This window comes from Triticum aestivum, chromosome 1A (genome assembly GCF_018294505.1).
Source record: "Triticum aestivum cultivar Chinese Spring chromosome 1A, IWGSC CS RefSeq v2.1, whole genome shotgun sequence".
NCBI lineage: Eukaryota > Viridiplantae > Streptophyta > Magnoliopsida > Poales > Poaceae > Triticum > Triticum aestivum.
In genome coordinates, this window is record NC_057794.1 from 396358774 (window position 1) to 396370982 (window position 12209).

A 12209-nucleotide genomic window follows, 5' to 3' on the forward strand; every position below is an offset into this window, starting at 1 on the left:
ACTCCAATTTTAATAAACTTTATATGTAAATGGGGTAGAAAAATGCCTAGTTTAACATGGTGTACTCATCTTGCATGTTTAAGAACTCTAAAATATGGTTTGGGGCAGAACAGTACCAAATCCATACATTGCATATGTGGATTTTTCCGGACTTGTTGCTTGTTGTTCCGGCCTCATTTGAACTTGCCTAGATAGGTAGTTTTCATATGCTTCACCTCTTGCCATGTTTAATAACATTTAATATTGTTGGGTACATAAACAAGAGCGAACTAAATGTTTGATGTGGTGTTTCGTCAATATGCAACTCATTGCATATTGAGCTCCACTTAACTTGTAGTTTTGTTTGTGCACTTTGTCATGCCATGCCTCATTAAAACGGACATGCATCATACTTGGTTGTGCATCATGCCATGTTTATGTGACGGTTGTTTACCATGTTGCTTGCTTCTTTCCGGGTTGCTTCTCGTTAGCTTTGGCTTCGTTCCGGAGTTTTGAGGATACGTTCGACTATGTCCGTTTGTCTTCTTCATGGACTCGTTATTCTTCCTTACGGGATCTCATGCAAGATGACCATACCCTAGAAATCACTTCTATCTTTCCTTGCTAGTTGTTCACTCTATCGCTATGTCGCGCTACCTACCACTTGTTATATCATGCCTCCCATATTGCCATGTCAAGCCTCTAACCCACCTTCCTAGCAAACCGTTGTTTGGCTATGTTACCGCCTTTTGCTCAGCCCCTCTTATAGCGTTGCTAGTTGCAGGTGAAGATGAAGTTTGTTCCATGTTGGAACATGGATATGTTGGGATATCACAATATCTCTTATTTTTAATTAATGCATCTATATACTTGGTAAAGGGTGGAAGGCTTGGCCTTATGCCTGGTGTTTTGTTCCACTCTTGCCGCCCTAGTTTCCGTCATACCGGTGTTATGTTCCTTGATTTTGCATTCCTAGAGCGGTTGGGTGTTATGGGAACCCCTTGACAGTTTGCTTTGAATAAAACTCCTCCAGCAAGGCCCAACCTTGGTTTTACCATTTGCCTCACCACCACCTATACTTTTCCCTTGGGAGTCATGCTCCCGAGGGTCATCTTTATTTTTAACCCCCCCCGGCCAGTGCTTCTCTAAGTGTTGGTCTGAACCGAGCCGCCTGCCGGGCCACCTCAGGGAAACTCGAGGTCTAGTTTTACTCGTAGCTTGTCTCATCCGGTGTTTCCCTGAGAACGAGATACGTGTGACTCCTATCGGGATTGTCGGCACATCGGGTGGCTTTGCTGGTCTTGTTTTACCATTGCCGAAATGTCTTGTAACCGGGATTCGGAGACTGGTCGGGTCTTCCCGGGAGAAGGAATATCCTTCGTTGACCGTGAGAGCTTGTGATGGGCTAAGTTGGGACACCCCTGCAGGGTATAAACTTTCGAGATCTGTGCCCGCAGTTATGTGGCAGATGGGAATTTGTTAATGTCCGGTTGTAGAGAACTTGACACTTGACATAATTAAAGTGCATCAATCGCGTGTGTAGCCGTGACGCTCTCTTTTCGGCGGAGTCCGGGAAGTGAACATGGTTCTTGTGTTATGCTTGAGCGTAAGTAGTTTCAGGATCACTTCTTGATCATTTCTAGCTTCACGGCTGTTGCGTTGCTTATCTTCTCGCTCTTATCTACGTATGTTAGCCACCATATATGCTTAGTGCTTGCTGCAGCTCCACCTCACTACCTTCTCCTACCCATAAGCTTAAATAGTCTTGATCTCACGGGTGTGAGATTGCTGAGTCCTTGTGACTCACATATACTTCCAAATAGTTGCAGGTGCCGATGATACCAGTGTGGGTGACGCAACCCAGCTCAAGTGGGAGCCCGTTGAAGATCTTGATCGTTGTTTTGTTTCGTTTCCTGTTGGTCAGTAGTGGAGCCCAGTTGGGATGATCGAGGATCTAGCATTTGGGGTTGTCTTCTTTTATTTTGGTTCCGTAGTCGGACCTTGATTGTATTCTGGATGATGTATGTTTAACTTGTATTTGTGTGAAGTGGCGATTGTAAGCCAACTCTTTACCCCTTTCTTTTTTAGTACATGGGATTGTGTGAAGATTACCCCTCTTGCGACAAACCTACCATGCAGCTATGCCTCTAAGTCATGGCTCGACACGTGGGAGATATAGCCGCATTGTGGGTGTTACACACCGTACCTTTGGTGCTAGGATTGGTCGATCGTGAAGACATACGACTACATCAACCGCGTTGTCATAACGCTTCCGCTTACGGTCTATGAGGGTACATGGACAACACTCTTCCCTCTCGATGCTATGCATCACCATGATCTTGCGTGTGCGTAGGATTTTTTTTGAAATTACTACGTTCCTCAACAACTACAAGATGCTGCTAATGTGACACTACGATCAGAGACCCTTCGAGAAACTATGTGTGATGCAATAGTCACAAACGGTAGTGTATGAAAACTGTCAAATATGTGTAAAAGTTTGCGATGACGGATGCATCAAACATGGTTCAGATTTTAGTGTGTGTGTGTGATGAAGGGCATATTGTTCAGTTCAATTAACTGTTTGCGATGAGGAGGAACAAAAGAAACGGGCATCCAGATGAATGTGTGTGCGATACACAACATACGGTTCACTCGGATGAACTATTTGTGATTAGGCAACACAAAAGAAACAGGCAGCCAGATGAAGGTGTGTGCGATATACAGCATACGGTTCACTCGGATGAACTGTTTGTGATTAGGCACAAAAAAGAAACGGTCAGCCAGATCAAGGTGTGTGTGATATATGGCATGCGGTTCACTCAGATGAACTGTTTGCGTTGACACAAGAGAACAAAAACGGTTCAACTTAACAAGACGTGTGTGTTGTGCGATGGGATTGCATGCGGTTCACTCGGCCCTTGTCATCAGTGTGTGACCTTTGTGGCAACCGTTCGCTCCCCAGGTGCCTCTTCGTGTACCGTGGCAACCGTCCACTGATAACCCACAAGTATAGGGGATCGCAACAGTTTTCGAGGGTAGAGTATTCAACCCAAATTTATTGATTCGACACAAGGGGAGCCAAAGAATATTCTCAAGTATTAACAATTGAGTTGTCAATTCAACCGCACCTGAAAGACTTAATATCTGCAGCAAATTATTTAGTAGCAAAGTAATATGGAAGTCACGGTAACTGTGGCAAAAGTAACAGTATTCATTTTGTAGTGATTGTAACAGTGACAACGGAAAGTAACTAAGCAAAGATCAATATGTGAAAAGCTCATAGGCAATGCATCAGTGATGGATAATTAAGTCAGATGCGATTCCTCATGTAACAGTTATAACATAGGGTGACATAGAACTAGCTCCAGTTCATCAATGTAATGTAGGCATGTATTCTGAATATAGGCATACGTGCTTATGGAAAAGAACTTGCATGACATCTTTTGTCCTACCCTCCCGTGGCAGCGGGCTCCTATCGGAAACTAAGGGATATTAAGGCCTCCTTTTAATAGAGTACCGGAACAAAGCATTAACACTTAGTGAACACATGAACTCCTCAAACTATAGTCATCACTTGGAGTGGTCCCGATTATTGTCACTTCGGGGTTACCGGATCATAACACATAGTAGGTGACTATTGACTTGCAAAATAGGATCAAGAACTCACATATATTCATGGAAACATAATAGGTTCAGATCTGAAATCATGGCACTCGGGCCCTAGTGACAAGCATTAAGCATCGCAAAATCATAGCAACATCAATATCAGAACATAATGGATACTAGGGATCAAACCCTAACAAAACTAACTCGATTACATGATAAATCTCATCCAACCCATCACAGTCCAGCAAGCCTACAATGGAATTACTCACGCACGGCGGTGAGCATCATGAAATTGGTGATGGAGGAAGGTTGACGATTACGATGTCGACAGATTCCCCTCTCCGGAGCCCTGAACGGACTCCAGATCAGCCCTCCTGAGAGAGATTAGGGCTTGGCGGCAGCTCCGTATCGTAAAACGCAATGATTCCTTCTCTTTGATTTTTCTCCCCGAACATGAATATATAGAGTTGGAGTTGAGGTCGGTGGAGCCTTACGGGGCCCACGAGACAGGGGGCACGCCCCATGGGGGTGGGTAGGGTGTGGGCCCCCTGGTGTTGATTCTTTCGCCAGTATTTTTTATAAATTCCAAAAGTATTCTCCGTGAAGTTTCAGTTCATTCCGAGAAATTTTATTTCTGCACAAAAATAACACCATGGCAATTCTGCTGAAAACAGTGTCAGTCTGGGTTAGTTCCATTCAAATCATGCAAGTTAGAGTCCAAAACAAGGTCAAATGTGTTTGGAAAAGTAGATACGATGGAGACGTATCAACTCCCCCAAGCTTAAACCTTTGCTTGTCCTCAAGCAATTCAGTTGACAAACTGAAAGTGATAAAGTAATAATAGTAAATCTCGGATAACAACACTTTCTCAAAACAATCATAATATGTTATAACAAGATGGTATCTCGCTAGCCCTTTCTGAGACCGCAAAACATAAATTCAGAGCACCTTTGAAGTTCAAGGACTGACTAAACATTTTAATTCATGGTAAAAGAGATCCAGTCGTAGTCATACTCGATGTAAACTAATAGTAATGCATGCAAATGATGGCGGTGCTCTCCAACTGGTGCTTTTTAATAAGAGGGTGATGACTCAACATAAAAGTAAATAGATAGGCCCTTCGTAGAGGGAAGTAGGGATTTGTAGAGGTGCCAGAGCTCGATTTTCAAATAGAGATAAATAATATTTTGAGTGGTGTACTTTCATTGTCAACAAAACAACCAAGAGATCTCGATATCTTCCATGCTACACACATTATAGGTGGTTCCCAAACAGAATGGTAAAGTTTATACTCCCCCACCACCAACAAACATCAATCCATGGCTTGTCCGAAACAACGGGTGCCTCCAACTAATAACAATCCTGGGGGAGTTTTGTTTGCAATTATTTTAATTTAAGCATGGGACTGGGCATCCTAGTTACAAGCCATTTTCTCGTGAATGAGGAGCGGAGTCCACTCCTCTTGAGAATAACCCACCTAGCATGGAAGATATAGACAACCCTAGTAGATACATGAGCTATTCGAGCATACAAAACATAATTTCATTTGAAGGTTTAGAGTTTGGCACATACAAATTTGCTTGGAACGGCAGGTAGATACCACATATAGGAAGGTATGGTGGACTCATATGGAATAAGTTTTGGGGTTTATGGAAGTGGATGCACAAGCAGTATTCTCGCTTAGTACAAGTGAAGGCTAGAAAGAGACTGGGAAGTGACCAGCTAGAGAGCGACAACAGTCATGAACATGCATTAAAATTAATCAACACCAAGTGCAAGCATGAGTAGGATATAATTCACCATGAACATAAATATCGTGGAGGCCATGTTGATTTTGTTTCAACTACATGCATGAACATGTGCCAAGTCAAGCCACTCAAATCGTTCAAAGGAGGATACCACCCTATCATACCACATCACAACCATTTTAATAGCATGTTAGCACGCAAGGTAAACCATTATAAACTCCTAGCTAATTAAGCATGTCATGAGCAACTATAATCTCTAATTGTCATGGAAAACACGTTTCATTCATAATAGGCTGAATCGGGAACGATGAACTAATCATATTTGAAAAAACAAGATAGGTCGAGTGAGGGAGTCCTGGACTAAGGGGTCCTCGGGCGTCCGGCCTGTTAGCCATGGGCCGGACTGATGGGCTGTGAAGATACGAAGACCGAAGACTGCACCCGTGTCCGAATGGGACTCTCCTTGGCGTGGAAGGCAAGCTTGGTGACCGGATATGTAGATTCCCTTCTTTGTAGCCGACCTTGTGTAACCCTAGATCCTCCCGGTGTCTATATAAACCGGAGGACTTAGTCCGGATAGGAGAGACTCATTATCATAGCCATACAAGCTAGACCTTTAGGGTTTAGCCATTACGATCTCGAGGTAAATCAACTCTTGTAATACTCCTATTCATCAATATCAATCAAGCAGGACATAGGGTATTACCTCCATAGAGAGGGCCCGAACCTGGGTAAACATCGTGTCCCTTGTCTCCTGTTACCATTGACCTTAGATGCACATTTCGGGACCCCCTACCCGAGATCCGCCGGTTTTGACACCGACATTGGTGCTTTCATTGAGAGTTCCACTGTGCTGTCGATAACAAGATCGATGTCTCGCCTTGTTCTCAAGGATAATATCACCATCGGAGGAACGCTGGCTCCAGGCCAAACCCTCCGGCTGGGTAGCTTTACCATGACTACCCATTCGGTCATTAAGCCGATGATGACCTCTCGGGTCATCGAAAACCCCCTTCATATCAACTCCGAACACTCCAAGCAGATGGATCCAACGGAGCTTTCGTCTTTAAACGAGCTCCTAGATCGCATCGCCGCCCTGGGGGGTCGCTACAGACTATGATCGGATTGGGCTTAAACCCGATCAGAGAGGAATCAAATCTCTGCCGATCACCCACCAGATAGCGGTAGTCGAGGAGCGAGTCGATAACTCTTCCTCCATATTAAGGACAGACTATGTCTGGATCTCCGGTCTCGAAGAACCGAACACCTACCCACGAGGTGAAGCATCCTGCCCTTCGAACATAGAATCGGACGACGGGAAATTAGTGGACATCCCGGAGCCCGGCCTGCTAAGTTCGGAAGACCTTCAGACTCCGGATCCAAAACTGGGGCAGGATTCAGATTTAAATCCACCCACCCACCCGAATACAAGCGCTCTCATGAGCATAAAACAATAGTCTCAGGAAACGGTCCACCACTTCTGGGCCAGATTCCTTCTTGTCAAAAACAAGATTAAAGATTGCCACGACGAGGAAGTGATCTCAGTGTTCCGCCACAACTGCAGGGACGAAGGAATCCTCAACGCCATCAACCGCCATCGCATCCTACACTTCGCTAACTTGGCAACTATCGTACAGAAGTACAATGCAACGGAAAGCACTTGGAAAACTCAAGCAACTCATTGGGAATCATCGGTCCCCACTCAACCCCTCATTCAGGCAAAAAGGGCACACCCTTGCAACACGCGTGGCTCAATAGTAAAGAAATACAAGTACAATATGGGGCGCGGAACCATTCTGGAAGTATGGCTCGATGGGCCATGCAAAATACATGCAACACGAGATAACATACCAACACATAGCCTTAGAGCATGTTGGATACTCTGGCAAGTGGCCAAGAGCGGCGAGGATATCCTCACCAAGAATAACCCAGAACAACACCCCCAGAGGACAATGACCCCAAAGTACTGACGGTCTTCGAGACATTCGCCTCAAACAATAGGCGCAAGAGAGCACTACGTGGAATCGCCAAAGTCTGTCAAATAGCAACAATAAACCCTTGGAATGACACGGCTATAACTTTTAATGCCGGCGACGAACCAAAATACAGGACAGTCCGAGCACCAGCCGCCTTGGTCCTTAGTACAATTGTGGACGGCTTTCGGCTTACCAAGGTCCTTGTGGACGGCGGCAACGGACTAAATCTCATCTACGAAGATACACTCCGCAAAATGGAAATAGATAGGAGCCGCATTGAGCAAAGTAGCACGACCTTCCGAGGAATTATTGCCAGTCGGGAGGCGCGGTGTGCAGGAAAAATAACACTCGACGTGGTATTCGGCACGCCGGAGAATTATCGGTACGAAGAAATAACCTTCCAAGTGGCCCCTTTCAACAGCGGATATCACGCCCCCTTAGGGCGAGATGCATTTACGCGCTTCCAAGCAGTACCCGATTATGGATACATGAAGCTTAAGATGCCTGGGCCCAATGGTATAATCACTCTAGCTAGTGATCCGGACATAGCACATCACGCTGAGAATAAAACTGCATCCTTGGCCCTTGAGACATTATCTGAAGCCCTCGCGGCCGAAGAATTAACTGTGTTGCGCTCCAAGATGGATAGGGATGATGTGGTCTTAGATAAACGACCCAAATCCACCTCCTTCAAACCAGCAGAAGAAATAGTCAAATTCCAAGTCCATCCAACGGACCCCAAGAAGACAGCATCCATCGGAGCACAATTAGACCCCACGGTCGACGCCGCGCTACGAGAGTTCCTGCGCAAGAATTGGGATATATTCGCCTGGCACCCTTATGATATGCCAGGAATCCCACGCGAGTTGGCCGAACACAGCCTCAATATATTAAAGGGATACAAACCGGTCAAGCAAACACTGCGGCGCTTTTCTGAACCCAAACGTCAAGCTATGGGGGAGGAGCTAGCCAAGCTAATTGAGGCCGGATTCATCAGAGAAATAAAACATTCGGACTGGCTGGCAAACCTGGTGATGGTACCAAAGAAGGACAAATCCTGGCGGTTGTGCGTCGATTTTAAAGACCTCTATAAGGCTTTCCCTAAGGATCCCTTCCCCCTCCCCCGCATTGATCAGATCATTGATGCAACTGCAGGACACGACTCACTGTGTTTTCTTGATGCATATTATGGATACCATCAAATCAAAATGAAGGAGTCCGATCAAGCTGCAACAGCATTCATTACCCCATATGGGCCATTCTGCTTCAACACCATGCCCTTTGGGCTCAAGAACGCCGACGCCACATACCAATGCATGATTCAAACATGCCTGGAGAAACAGATCGGCAAGATAGTTGAAGCTTATGTGGACGACGTCGTCATAAAAACTAGGCGCGTCGAAACATTAATAGACGATTTACGTCTCACATTCGATAACCTCTGCACGTATGACATTAAGCTCAATCCTGAAAAGTGCGTTTTCGGCATCCCCACCGGAAAACTGCTGGGCTTCATCATTTCCAACAGAGGAATTGAAGCAAATCCAGCCAAAATCCAAGCTCTGTCGCAATTGGCTATGCCAATAGACCTTAAATAAGTCCAAAAGCTCGTGGGTTGTGTGGCAGCTCTAAGCCGCTTTATCTCCAGATTGGGAGAAAAGGCACTGCCACTCTATCGCCTTCTACAACGAACCGATCACTTCGAGTGGATGGACGCGGCAACAGCCGGACTGGAGGAAATAAAAACCCTTCTTGCAAGCAACCCAATCTTGGCCGCGCCAAACGTCGGCGAACCGATATTGTTATACATATTGGCAACACATCAGGTGGTGAGCGTCGTGATCGTCGTCGAACGAGAACAGGACGGACACAAATTCTCGCTTCAGAAGCCAGTATACTACGTATCCACTGTCCTTACACCATGCAAATCCCGGTACCCCCATTATCAAAAGATAGCATATGCGGTCTTCATGGCATCCCGAAAGCTCCGTCACTACTTCCAGGAATGTTTGATCATGGTGGCTTCCGAAGTACCACTCAACGACATCATAAACAACCACGATGCCACGGGCCGGATCGCCAAATGGGCCATTGAGCTCCTTCCATTTGATATTACATACAAACCACGTCGAGCTATTAAATCCCAAGTACTGGCTGACTTCATCGCCGAATGGACAGAGACCAAACTCCCTAAAGAATACGGCGCATATTCCAATTGGGTTATGTATTTCGATGGCTCCAAAAAGCTGGCAGGGCTAGGGGCGGGCGTCATCTTAACATCACCAATTGGAGACGTTGTTCAGTACGTACTCCAAATACTATACACAGACTCCAACAATGCAGCCGAATACGAGGCCTTATTGCATGGTCTCCGGATGGCTGTCTCCATGGGCATACAACGCCTAGAAGTGCGCAAGGACTCAAACCTTGCAATATCTCAAATAAATGGAGACTTGACGCCAAAGATCCAAAGATGGCAGCCTACCGTAATGCCGTCATAAAAATGTCGGCCCGGTTCGAGGGGCTCGAGTTCCACCATGTGGCTCGAGAAAGTAATCAGGCGGCGGACGTCCTCGCTCGTATCGGTGCTAAGAGCGACCCCGTTCCACCCAATATCTTTCTGGAAAGGCTTTTTAAGCCATCCATGGTGTGGCAGGGGGAAAACGAAACACTAGTCCGAATCCGAACATAACCCCAGATTCTGAAAACACCAACATCATCGGAGGCTCGGCCACTGAAATAATATCGTCGGTGCACCTCATCATGGCAGTCATCGCTCCATGGACCGAACCCTTCCTGGCCTACCTTAACAAGAAGGAGCTTCCAGGGGACCAGAATGAGGCCCGCTACATTATCCGGCGATCAAAGGCCTATAAGGTTCATGATGGAGAGCTCTACAAGAAAAGCGCTACCGGAGTTCTTCAACGATGTATCTCCGAGGAAGAGGGGTGGCAGCTCTTGGCTGAAATTCACGCCAGACTCGGCGGTCACCACGCCGCAGCTCGGACCCTTGTTAGCAAGGCCTTCCCTATAGGGTTTTAGTGGCCGACGGCCCGAGCAGATGCACAGGACCTTGTCCAATGTTGCGTCGGATGCCAACTCTTTGCCAACCAAATCCATATGCCCCCCACTGCCTTGCAAACAATCCCCATCACTTGGCCTTTTGCGGGCTGGGACTCGATATGGTCGGACCCCTTAAAGGAGGAAGCCATAAGAGAAAGTATCTGCTGGTCATGGTGGATAAATTCACTAAGTGGATAGAGGCCAAATTAGTTAAAACGGTCGAAGCGGGGCCAGTGATAGATTTCATATCCGTCGTGGTACACCGGTATGGTGTCCCACACATCATAATCACCGATAATGGCTCTAATTTCATAGCCGATGAAGTGAAAACCAGGTGTGCTAATCTAGGCATTAAGCTCGATTACACCTTGGGCTATCACCCGCAGACAAACGGTCAAGTTGAATGGGCTAATGGTCTTATTATGAGCGGCATCAAACCTAGACTAGTGCGGTCTTTGAAAGAATCAGACAAGCACTGGGTGGAGGAACTTGACTCCGTACTCTAGGGGCTGCGGACCACACCTAACCGCACTACTGGATATACACCTTTCTTCATGGTGTACGGTGCAGAAGCAGTGTTACCCTGCGATATTATTCATGAGTCACCTAGAGTGCGCATGTACGAAGAGAGAGAAGCTGAGCTTGATCGGCAGGACAGCCTAGATGCCTTGGAGGAGGAGCCCGACGTTGCAAAAGCCCGTTCCGCATTTTATCAACACCAGGTTCGCAGGTATCAAAGCAGAGAAGTGCGCCCAAGACTTATAACATTGGTGAACTCGTTCTACGCCTGCCGGAGAAGAAAAAGGACAAACTCAAGCCCAAGTGGGAGGGTCCCTTCATCATTGACGAAGTTCTCACCGGAGGAGCGTACCGCCTGCATGACGCGTCAGACAATCACCTAGAGCCGAACCCCTGGAATGCGGCCAAACTACGCCGATTCTATGCCTAGCGCCGAACTCTGTGTTCGTCTCCTCCCCCCCTGTTATTATTGTTATTTCTTCTCTCTTTTCGTTTTTTATCTTTTTTCGTTTTTAGCCTTACGGCTTCGGTATGGATAGACCGTCCTTACCTAATGCGTGCATCTCTACATATGTATGTTCATTATACCTGGGGGCTTCTTGTACAAAAGCTTGCTATTATTCTTCGAGCATCAAGCTCACCACTATTGGGGAACGTGGTAATTTTAAAAAAAATCATACGCACACGCAAGATCATGGTGATGCATAGCAACGAGAGGGGAGAGTGTGTCCATGTACCCTCGTAGACCGGAAGCGAAAGCGTTAGCACAACGCGGTTGATGTAGTCGTACGTCTTCACGATCCGACCGATCAAGTACCGAACACACGGCACCTCCGAGTTCTGCACACGTTCAACTCGATGACATCCCTCGAACTCCAATCCAGCCGAGTGTTGAGGGAGAGTTCCATCAGCACGACAACGTGGTGACGATGATGATGTTCTACCGACGCAGGGCTTCGCCTAAGCACCGCTACGATATGATCGAGGTGGACTATGGTGGAGCGGGGCACCGCACACGGCTAAGAGATCAAGAGATCAATTGTTGTGTCTATGGGGTGCCCCCTCCTCCATATATAAAGGGGGGAGGAGGAGAGGGCCGGCCAAGGGGGTGGCGCGCCCTAGGAGGGGGAAACCTACTCCAAGTAGGTTTGCCCCTCCCTTTCCTAGTCCAAGAAGGAGGGGGATGGAAGGAGTGGGTGAGGGGAAAGGCAAGGGGGGCGCCCCCCCTTCCTTGTCCTATTCGAACTCAAGGGGAGGGGCGTGCCTCTTGCCCTGGCCGGCCCCTCTCTCTCTCTCCACTAAGGCCAACAAGGCCCAT